Source organism: Anopheles gambiae (assembly GCF_943734735.2).
Source record: "Anopheles gambiae chromosome X unlocalized genomic scaffold, idAnoGambNW_F1_1 X_unloc_9, whole genome shotgun sequence".
NCBI classification, from domain to species: domain Eukaryota; kingdom Metazoa; phylum Arthropoda; class Insecta; order Diptera; family Culicidae; genus Anopheles; species Anopheles gambiae.
Genome location: NW_026902703.1, coordinates 62,501 through 75,000, shown reverse-complemented (window position 1 = coordinate 75,000; position 12,500 = coordinate 62,501).

Genomic DNA, 12,500 nt, shown 5'->3' with positions numbered 1-12,500 from the left:
TGCGTATTGTTCAAAACTAATAACGAAAACTAAATTATAAATGGGTAAAAGGCTAGGCGTTTCTCAGTAGCTTTTTTGCGCCACGTGGCAAAAGTATTCGAGTTCAGATTTCTGGGACTTAGCGTATTTTTCAAAATTGATTATGCAAATTGAAGTACAAATGGGGCATTAGCTAGGCGTTGCCCAGTAGCTTTTGGCGCCACATGGAGGAAGTAGTCGAGTTCAAATTTCTGGGACGTAGCGTAGTTTTCAATCATAATAAACCGAATCAAACATAAAAATCATGAAACTTACACCACGTCCCTAGGTTATGCACAAAACGTAACGATAAAGTGCCGGCCAGGTTAGAGGTGCACCAAAATTGTGTACCGATTAGGAAAAGTACTCTATGTTCCTATGACTTGGGTGAAAAGTGTTGATTAACTGCTGGTTAGGATAGACAGTTGCTTATCGTACACATCGCAAACGAACACCCCTTAGTGAGCAGTAGCAGAAGTCGATTGAACAAAGCGAATGCATTACAAACTGATCAAGTAAAATAAGGAACGCTACGTACTAGGACTTCTTTCCAAGAATGGTGTCCGCGACGGGAGGGCAAGCGTCCTTCCCAGGTTTCCCTAGTAAACCTTGTATGGTAAACATACCCAAGCGTGTCCGTAAGCACGCAACGATAGTCACGAACGAGCACATACCTAGGGAAAGTACTCTACGTACTAGGACTTCTGTCCAAGAATGGTGTCCGCGACGGTCGGGCACTGTGACGCAATTACCAAATCCTAGAATCGTACAAGCAGTGTGTACAAACATAAACATTAACGCGTTCGCTCGGGCTGCGCCGTCCGTGTTGAACACAAATGTGGGTGATTATATGAGTGGATAGACAAAAACATGCGTGGCGAAGACAGTTTTCTGCACGATGTGCACATAGCTCATTTCGTCGTCCCGGGCGAATGGAAAAACACAAAAATATCGAGTATCTTTCTAGGTTTCTGTTATAAAAGGACAGGCCAAAAGGTGACCGGTTGAGATAAGCATTTTAAGCATACAAGCACTTTATTGCAACTTTTGATACAAAAACTAGGTACGTACACGTAGATTGTATCAACATGGACATCCATGATCGGGTACGCCCGGGCTGCGCCCTCCATGTTGTACTTTCCCTGATTGGTACACAATTTTGGTGCAAGTGTACCAACATGGACATCTATGAACGCGTACGCTCGAGATGCACCCTTCGTCTTGTACTTTCCCTGATCGGTACACAGTTTTGGTGCACGGCTATCCCGACCGGCAACTTGTACCTTTATCGACATCCATGAACACAAAGTGCGCGGAACAAAAATTGCTCGGTCAGACCTACAAAGTGCTATATCTCGAATACTAAACGTCGCAGATGGGTGTCGTAGAACAATTTTAAATTCGTCTAATGATTCTACATCCGATTCTGGATAGTGGTTTTTCGACCACTTTTCAACATTTTGTGACACCCCGAACCTAGGGGCAGCTCCCTAGCTTTTTTCAAAAATGTGCACCGAACGGGCCAGAGAGCTCGAGTAGTCGAAAATTTTTTTTTTGCTAAAACCCCTCAAAACGTGTCAGGAACGCACCCTAGATGATGAAAAGTGCAACCAGAATGTCAATCGACAACATGCCCGGGGGTACAAATTTGCTCTACGCGTCCCGAGGTAGGGTACTTTTTCATACAAACATCAAAGTGTACGGTGCACAAAGTGCGCGGAACAAAAATTGCTCGGTCAGACCTAGGACGGGCCATAACTCGAATACTAAACGTCGCAGATGGGTGTCGTAGAACAATTTTAAGTTCGTCTAATGATTCTACATCCGATTCTGGATAGTGGTTTTTCGACCACTTTTCAACATTTTGTGACACCCCGAACCTAGGGGCAGCTCCCTAGCTTTTTTCAAAAATGTGCACCGAACGGGCCAGAGAGCTCGAGTAGTCGAAAATTTTTTTTTTTGCTAAAACCCCTCAAAACGTGTCAGGAACGCACCCTAGATGATGAAAAGTGCAACCAGAATGTCAATCGACAACATGCCCGGGGGTACAAATTTGCTATACGCGTCCCTAGGTAGGGTACTTTTTCATACAAACATCAACGTGTACGGTGCACAAAGTGCGCGGAACAAAAATTGCTCGGTCAGACCTAGGACGGGCCATAACTCGAATACTAAACGTCGCAGATGGGTGTCGTAGAACAATTTTAAGTTCGTCTAATGATTCTACATCCGATTCTGGATAGTGGTTTTTCGACCACTTTTCAACATTTTGTGACACCCCGAACCTAGGGGCAGCTCCCTAGCTTTTTTCAAAAATGTGCACCGAACGGGCCAGAGAGCTCGAGTAGTCGAAAATTTTTTTTTTGCTAAAACCCCTCAAAACGTGTCAGGAACGCACCCTAGATGATGAAAAGTGCAACCAGAATGTCAATCGACAACATGCCCGGGGGTACAAATTTGCTCTACGCGTCCCGAGGTAGGGTACTTTTTCATACAAACATCAAAGTGTACGGTGCACAAAGTGCGCGGAACAAAAATTGCTCGGTCAGACCTAGGACGGGCCATAACTCGAATACTAAACGTCGCAGATGGGTGTCGTAGAACAATTTTAAGTTCGTCTAATGATTCTACATCCGATTCTGGATAGTGGTTTTTCGACCACTTTTCAACATTTTGTGACACCCCGAACCTAGGGGCAGCTCCCTAGCTTTTTTCAAAAATGTGCACCGAACGGGCCAGAGAGCTCGAGTAGTCGAAAATTTTTTTTTTTGCTAAAACCCCTCAAAACGTGTCAGGAACGCACCCTAGATGATGAAAAGTGCAACCAGAATGTCAATCGACAACATGCCCGGGGGTACAAATTTGCTATACGCGTCCCTAGGTAGGGTACTTTTTCATACAAACATCAACGTGTACGGTGCACAAAGTGCGCGGAACAAAAATTGCTCGGTCAGACCTAGGACGGGCCATAACTCGAATACTAAACGTCGCAGATGGGTGTCGTAGAACAATTTTAAGTTCGTCTAATGATTCTACATCCGATTCTGGATAGTGGTTTTTCGACCACTTTTCAACATTTTGTGACACCCCGAACCTAGGGGCAGCTCCCTAGCTTTTTTCAAAAATGTGCACCGAACGGGCCAGAGAGCTCGAGTAGTCGAAAATTTTTTTTTTTGCTAAAACCCCTCAAAACGTGTCAGGAACGCACCCTAGATGATGAAAAGTGCAACCAGAATGTCAATCGACAACATGCCCGGGGGTACAAATTTGCTCTACGCGTCCCGAGGTAGGGTACTTTTTCATACAAACATCAAAGTGTACGGTGCACAAAGTGCGCGGAACAAAAATTGCTCGGTCAGACCTAGGACGGGCCATAACTCGAATACTAAACGTCGCAGATGGGTGTCGTAGAACAATTTTAAGTTCGTCTAATGATTCTACATCCGATTCTGGATAGTGGTTTTTCGACCACTTTTCAACATTTTGTGACACCCCGAACCTAGGGGCAGCTCCCTAGCTTTTTTCAAAAATGTGCACCGAACGGGCCAGAGAGCTCGAGTAGTCGAAAATTTTTTTTTTTGCTAAAACCCCTCAAAACGTGTCAGGAACGCACCCTAGATGATGAAAAGTGCAACCAGAATGTCAATCGACAACATGCCCGGGGGTACAAATTTGCTATACGCGTCCCTAGGTAGGGTACTTTTTCATACAAACATCAACGTGTACGGTGCACAAAGTGCGCGGAACAAAAATTGCTCGGTCAGACCTAGGACGGGCCATAACTCGAATACTAAACGTCGCAGATGGGTGTCGTAGAACAATTTTAAGTTCGTCTAATGATTCTACATCCGATTCTGGATAGTGGTTTTTCGACCACTTTTCAACATTTTGTGACACCCCGAACCTAGGGGCAGCTCCCTAGCTTTTTTCAAAAATGTGCACCGAACGGGCCAGAGAGCTCGAGTAGTCGAAAATTTTTTTTTTTGCTAAAACCCCTCAAAACGTGTCAGGAACGCACCCTAGATGATGAAAAGTGCAACCAGAATGTCAATCGACAACATGCCCGGGGGTACAAATTTGCTCTACGCGTCCCTAGGTAGGGTACTTTTTCATACAAACATCAAAGTGTACGGTGCACAAAGTGCGCGGAACAAAAATTGCTCGGTCAGACCTAGGACGGGCCATAACTCGAATACTAAACGTCGCAGATGGGTGTCGTAGAACAATTTTAAGTTCGTCTAATGATTCTACATCCGATTCTGGATAGTGGTTTTTCGACCACTTTTCAACATTTTGTGACACCCCGAACCTAGGGGCAGCTCCCTAGCTTTTTTCAAAAATGTGCACCGAACGGGCCAGAGAGCTCGAGTAGTCGAAAATTTTTTTTTTTGCTAAAACCCCTCAAAACGTGTCAGGAACGCACCCTAGATGATGAAAAGTGCAACCAGAATGTCAATCGACAACATGCCCGGGGGTACAAATTTGCTATACGCGTCCCTAGGTAGGGTACTTTTTCATACAAACATCAACGTGTACGGTGCACAAAGTGCGCGGAACAAAAATTGCTCGGTCAGACCTAGGACGGGCCATAACTCGAATACTAAACGTCGCAGATGGGTGTCGTAGAACAATTTTAAGTTCGTCTAATGATTCTACATCCGATTCTGGATAGTGGTTTTTCGACCACTTTTCAACATTTTGTGACACCCCGAACCTAGGGGCAGCTCCCTAGCTTTTTTCAAAAATGTGCACCGAACGGGCCAGAGAGCTCGAGTAGTCGAAAATTTTTTTTTTTGCTAAAACCCCTCAAAACGTGTCAGGAACGCACCCTAGATGATGAAAAGTGCAACCAGAATGTCAATCGACAACATGCCCGGGGGTACAAATTTGCTATACGCGTCCCTAGGTAGGGTACTTTTTCATACAAACATCAACGTGTACGGTGCACAAAGTGCGCGGAACAAAAATTGCTCGGTCAGACCTAGGACGGGCCATAACTCGAATACTAAACGTCGCAGATGGGTGTCGTAGAACAATTTTAAGTTCGTCTAATGATTCTACATCCGATTCTGGATAGTGGTTTTTCGACCACTTTTCAACATTTTGTGACACCCCGAACCTAGGGGCAGCTCCCTAGCTTTTTTCAAAAATGTGCACCGAACGGGCCAGAGAGCTCGAGTAGTCGAAAATTTTTTTTTTTGCTAAAACCCCTCAAAACGTGTCAGGAACGCACCCTAGATGATGAAAAGTGCAACCAGAATGTCAATCGACAACATGCCCGGGGGTACAAATTTGCTCTACGCGTCCCTAGGTAGGGTACTTTTTCATACAAACATCAAAGTGTACGGTGCACAAAGTGCGCGGAACAAAAATTGCTCGGTCAGACCTAGGACGGGCCATAACTCGAATACTAAACGTCGCAGATGGGTGTCGTAGAACAATTTTAAGTTCGTCTAATGATTCTACATCCGATTCTGGATAGTGGTTTTTCGACCACTTTTCAACATTTTGTGACACCCCGAACCTAGGGGCAGCTCCCTAGCTTTTTTCAAAAATGTGCACCGAACGGGCCAGAGAGCTCGAGTAGTCGAAAATTTTTTTTTTGCTAAAACCCCTCAAAACGTGTCAGGAACGCACCCTAGATGATGAAAAGTGCAACCAGAATGTCAATCGACAACATGCCCGGGGGTACAAATTTGCTCTACGCGTCCCTAGGTAGGGTACTTTTTCATACAAACATCAACGTGTACGGTGCACAAAGTGCGCGGAACAAAAATTGCTCGGTCAGACCTAGGACGGGCCATAACTCGAATACTAAACGTCGCAGATGGGTGTCGTAGAACAATTTTAAATTCGTCTAATGATTCTACATCCGATTCTGGATAGTGGTTTTTCGACCACTTTTCAACATTTTGTGACACCCCGAACCTAGGGGCAGCTCCCTAGCTTTTTTCAAAAATGTGCACCGAACGGGCCAGAGAGCTCGAGTAGTCGAAAATTTTTTTTTTTGCTAAAACCCCTCAAAACGTGTCAGGAACGCACCCTAGATGATGAAAAGTGCAACCAGAATGTCAATCGACAACATGCCCGGGGGTACAAATTTGCTATACGCGTCCCTAGGTAGGGTACTTTTTCATACAAACATCAACGTGTACGGTGCACAAAGTGCGCGGAACAAAAATTGCTCGGTCAGACCTAGGACGGGCCATAACTCGAATACTAAACGTCGCAGATGGGTGTCGTAGAACAATTTTAAGTTCGTCTAATGATTCTACATCCGATTCTGGATAGTGGTTTTTCGACCACTTTTCAACATTTTGTGACACCCCGAACCTAGGGGCAGCTCCCTAGCTTTTTTCAAAAATGTGCACCGAACGGGCCAGAGAGCTCGAGTAGTCGAAAATTTTTTTTTTTGCTAAAACCCCTCAAAACGTGTCAGGAACGCACCCTAGATGATGAAAAGTGCAACCAGAATGTCAATCGACAACATGCCCGGGGGTACAAATTTGCTCTACGCGTCCCTAGGTAGGGTACTTTTTCATACAAACATCAACGTGTACGGTGCACAAAGTGCGCGGAACAAAAATTGCTCGGTCAGACCTAGGACGGGCCATAACTCGAATACTAAACGTCGCAGATGGGTGTCGTAGAACAATTTTAAGTTCGTCTAATGATTCTACATCCGATTCTGGATAGTGGTTTTTCGACCACTTTTCAACATTTTGTGACACCCCGAACCTAGGGGCAGCTCCCTAGCTTTTTTCAAAAATGTGCACCGAACGGGCCAGAGAGCTCGAGTAGTCGAAAATTTTTTTTTTTGCTAAAACCCCTCAAAACGTGTCAGGAACGCACCCTAGATGATGAAAAGTGCAACCAGAATGTCAATCGACAACATGCCCGGGGGTACAAATTTGCTATACGCGTCCCTAGGTAGGGTACTTTTTCATACAAACATCAACGTGTACGGTGCACAAAGTGCGCGGAACAAAAATTGCTCGGTCAGACCTAGGACGGGCCATAACTCGAATACTAAACGTCGCAGATGGGTGTCGTAGAACAATTTTAAGTTCGTCTAATGATTCTACATCCGATTCTGGATAGTGGTTTTTCGACCACTTTTCAACATTTTGTGACACCCCGAACCTAGGGGCAGCTCCCTAGCTTTTTTCAAAAATGTGCACCGAACGGGCCAGAGAGCTCGAGTAGTCGAAAATTTTTTTTTTTGCTAAAACCCCTCAAAACGTGTCAGGAACGCACCCTAGATGATGAAAAGTGCAACCAGAATGTCAATCGACAACATGCCCGGGGGTACAAATTTGCTCTACGCGTCCCTAGGTAGGGTACTTTTTCATACAAACATCAAAGTGTACGGTGCACAAAGTGCGCGGAACAAAAATTGCTCGGTCAGACCTAGGACGGGCCATAACTCGAATACTAAACGTCGCAGATGGGTGTCGTAGAACAATTTTAAGTTCGTCTAATGATTCTACATCCGATTCTGGATAGTGGTTTTTCGACCACTTTTCAACATTTTGTGACACCCCGAACCTAGGGGCAGCTCCCTAGCTTTTTTCAAAAATGTGCACCGAACGGGCCAGAGAGCTCGAGTAGTCGAAAATTTTTTTTTTGCTAAAACCCCTCAAAACGTGTCAGGAACGCACCCTAGATGATGAAAAGTGCAACCAGAATGTCAATCGACAACATGCCCGGGGGTACAAATTTGCTCTACGCGTCCCTAGGTAGGGTACTTTTTCATACAAACATCAACGTGTACGGTGCACAAAGTGCGCGGAACAAAAATTGCTCGGTCAGACCTAGGACGGGCCATAACTCGAATACTAAACGTCGCAGATGGGTGTCGTAGAACAATTTTAAATTCGTCTAATGATTCTACATCCGATTCTGGATAGTGGTTTTTCGACCACTTTTCAACATTTTGTGACACCCCGAACCTAGGGGCAGCTCCCTAGCTTTTTTCAAAAATGTGCACCGAACGGGCCAGAGAGCTCGAGTAGTCGAAAATTTTTTTTTTTGCTAAAACCCCTCAAAACGTGTCAGGAACGCACCCTAGATGATGAAAAGTGCAACCAGAATGTCAATCGACAACATGCCCGGGGGTACAAATTTGCTATACGCGTCCCTAGGTAGGGTACTTTTTCATACAAACATCAACGTGTACGGTGCACAAAGTGCGCGGAACAAAAATTGCTCGGTCAGACCTAGGACGGGCCATAACTCGAATACTAAACGTCGCAGATGGGTGTCGTAGAACAATTTTAAGTTCGTCTAATGATTCTACATCCGATTCTGGATAGTGGTTTTTCGACCACTTTTCAACATTTTGTGACACCCCGAACCTAGGGGCAGCTCCCTAGCTTTTTTCAAAAATGTGCACCGAACGGGCCAGAGAGCTCGAGTAGTCGAAAATTTTTTTTTTTGCTAAAACCCCTCAAAACGTGTCAGGAACGCACCCTAGATGATGAAAAGTGCAACCAGAATGTCAATCGACAACATGCCCGGGGGTACAAATTTGCTCTACGCGTCCCTAGGTAGGGTACTTTTTCATACAAACATCAAAGTGTACGGTGCACAAAGTGCGCGGAACAAAAATTGCTCGGTCAGACCTAGGACGGGCCATAACTCGAATACTAAACGTCGCAGATGGGTGTCGTAGAACAATTTTAAGTTCGTCTAATGATTCTACATCCGATTCTGGATAGTGGTTTTTCGACCACTTTTCAACATTTTGTGACACCCCGAACCTAGGGGCAGCTCCCTAGCTTTTTTCAAAAATGTGCACCGAACGGGCCAGAGAGCTCGAGTAGTCGAAAATTTTTTTTTTGCTAAAACCCCTCAAAACGTGTCAGGAACGCACCCTAGATGATGAAAAGTGCAACCAGAATGTCAATCGACAACATGCCCGGGGGTACAAATTTGCTCTACGCGTCCCTAGGTAGGGTACTTTTTCATACAAACATCAACGTGTACGGTGCACAAAGTGCGCGGAACAAAAATTGCTCGGTCAGACCTAGGACGGGCCATAACTCGAATACTAAACGTCGCAGATGGGTGTCGTAGAACAATTTTAAGTTCGTCTAATGATTCTACATCCGATTCTGGATAGTGGTTTTTCGACCACTTTTCAACATTTTGTGACACCCCGAACCTAGGGGCAGCTCCCTAGCTTTTTTCAAAAATGTGCACCGAACGGGCCAGAGAGCTCGAGTAGTCGAAAATTTTTTTTTTTTGCTAAAACCCCTCAAAACGTGTCAGGAACGCACCCTAGATGATGAAAAGTGCAACCAGAATGTCAATCGACAACATGCCCGGGGGTACAAATTTGCTATACGCGTCCCTAGGTAGGGTACTTTTTCATACAAACATCAACGTGTACGGTGCACAAAGTGCGCGGAACAAAAATTGCTCCGTCAGACCTAGGACGGGCCATAACTCGAATACTAAACGTCGCAGATGGGTGTCGTAGAACAATTTTAAGTTCGTCTAATGATTCTACATCCGATTCTGGATAGTGGTTTTTCGACCACTTTTCAACATTTTGTGACACCCCGAACCTAGGGGCAGCTCCCTAGCTTTTTTCAAAAATGTGCACCGAACGGGCCAGAGAGCTCGAGTAGTCGAAAATTTTTTTTTTTGCTAAAACCCCTCAAAACGTGTCAGGAACGCACCCTAGATGATGAAAAGTGCAACCAGAATGTCAATCGACAACATGCCCGGGGGTACAAATTTGCTCTACGCGTCCCTAGGTAGGGTACTTTTTCATACAAACATCAACGTGTACGGTGCACAAAGTGCGCGGAACAAAAATTGCTCGGTCAGACCTGGTACGGGCCATAACTCGAATACTAAACGTCGCAGCTGGGTGTCGTAGAACAATTTTAAGTTCGTCTAATGATTCTACATCCGATTCTGGATAGTGGTTTTTCGACCACTTTTCAACATTTTGTGACACCCCCGAACCTAGGGGCAGCTCCCTAGCTTTTTTCAAAAATGTGCACCGAACGGGCCAGAGAGCTCGAGTAATCGAAAATTTTTTTTTTGCTAAAACCCCTCAAAACGTGTAGAAAACTGATTTTAGATGATAAAAAGTGCAACCAGAACGTCAAACGACAACTTTGTTGGGGGTACCCTTTTTACTCTACGGGCCACTAGCTTAGGCGCGCCAACAGCGCTTTCCTCCGGGTTCCCATTTTTTGCCCTCCTGGGATTATGATCATTTACTCATTGCCTACTATAGGGAAGGTACCTTGCTTCGAGGTCAAAAATGAAGATTTCACCAAATCGTAGTTTTAACCTCTATTTAGTCGTAGGAGCATGGTTTGCAGTGTCCGTGGGTCATATAAGCCCCCGTTTGGGTCATACGTCCCCTCCCCGATGAAAATCGTCATATGACTATAGGCCGAACTTATGAAGCAAAAGTGGTGTCTGGTGGGTTCTGCCGATGATCTTAACCTATGATTTTGAGTTTCCACCCTTTCAAAACGTTTCCTGGAGCAGTACATCACGGGTCTACGGACCCAAAGACTTCGTTGCGATGGTTTCAAGCATAAAAGTTGTAACAGCTAAGGGTTTTTAATACGCGTATATTAAATCCTTGCTTGAAACTAAGCTTCGTTGTCTTTAAACTCTGCAAGACCAATCGAACTTCTTAGGGAAACTCGAAGGATTCACGCTAAGCCGGTGGTGCAGGGCACATAGCGTGATGAAACCGGGTTTCCCTACCAAATGTGGCATATTTTTTCCCTGAGAGCGAAGCTCAGACCCACGTAGGGGAGAGCGAAGTGGAACTTAAATGTTCAATGCAGCAAATGTTCGCCATGCGGATAAACAAGTTGGAATAGTTCAATGTAGTGTAATGCAAACACGAATCGCAAATAACGATACGGGACCCAGAAGCAATTCTGCGGATCCCTCGGGGAGTGGTGAGTTGATATAAATTAGAAGTGAAAATCCAAGTTGTTCGGGCTCCGGCTCGGCAGCCGATACGAGGTTCCTGTTGAGCTTGTTTGTACATCGCGCAGAGGCGCCGTTCGGTTCTAGCAATGATTCCCGCCACCATGTTCCATGCGTGCAGAGATCCGTTAGAGCTCGTTCAATGTGTCCCGCCGTGATTACGAAAAAGTCCAACAGTTGACTTAGTTGGGTGTGCGTCAAGTAATCGCGCAGAGATGCCGATCGGTGCCTAGCAATGTTTCCCGTCACAAGGTGGTATTGGCACCTGTGCAGAGTGGCCGTTAGCAATGTCTCCCGTATCACGGTGGTGTACCATCACTAGTGCAGAGTGACCGCTAGCAATGTCTCCCGTCACAAGGTGGTAGCCCAGAAGTGCAGAGAAGCCGCTGTAGCAAAGTCTCCCGTATCACGTTGGAGTTCTTCCACTAGTGCAGAGAGATCGCTGAACCGTTCAATGTGTCCCGTCGTGGTGTGCTTGTACCGAGCACGTAGGATACACCTTGCTTTGTTGGTTTGGGATAGGAGTGGTCGCGCAACTGCCTCCACGCCGCAGAGTGCCAGTTCGGATTGAAGGTCAACTTTAGCCGTTCAATGCATCAGTCGGTGGGTGTTCAGATGGCATCACAACTTCCCCTAGGTGCTCAAGTTGGCTGGGTTGTAAAGCATGTACACATGCGCAGAGTATCGTGCGTACTAGCAAAGTCTCCCGTCACGGTGGTTACGCATGAGTTCCATGCAGTGCAGAGAGATCGTTAGTGCGTGCAATGTACCAGTCGATGTGTCGTACCGGCATACAACCCCGCTTAGAGGCCCGTCACTCGAAGAGGACAAGAAAGAGTGCGCAGAGTGCCGTACCGGCATAGCAATGTCTCCAGACATACGTTGGGACACCCGACGCAGTGCAGAGAGATCCGCTAGCCGTGTGCAATGCATCCGACGTTGCCTGCTTGTGCAGTCTATCGAGTGGCGCCAACGGACGCTCTGGCGTCACAGAACAAATCTCGGTGGTCACGGGGGACTTGCGCCTCGCGTGATCAAGAGTGTAGTTCGTGTTCAAGCAATTGACTCGAATTCTGGTTGATCCTACCAGTGATATACGCTCGTCTCAAAGGTTAAGCCATGCATGTCTAAGTACAAGCTTCCTAGAAAGTGAAACCGCATAAGGCTCAGTATAACAGCTATAATTTACAAGATCCTCATCCAAACAGTTACTTGGATAACTGTGGAAAAGCCAGAGCTAATACATGCATTATGCCGGGACTGTTGGCCTCCGGGTCGGCGGAACTGGTGCACTTATTAGTTAAACCAATCGCCTCCGGGCGCTTTGAGTTGAAATCTGGATAAGGATGCCGATCGTACGGTCGCTTGCGACTGACGACAGATCTTTCAAATGTCTGCCCTATCAACTATTGATGGTAGTGTAGAGGACTACCATGGTTGCGACGGGTAACGGGGAATCAGGGTTCGATTCCGGAGAGGGAGCCTGAGAAATGGCTACCACATCCAAGGAA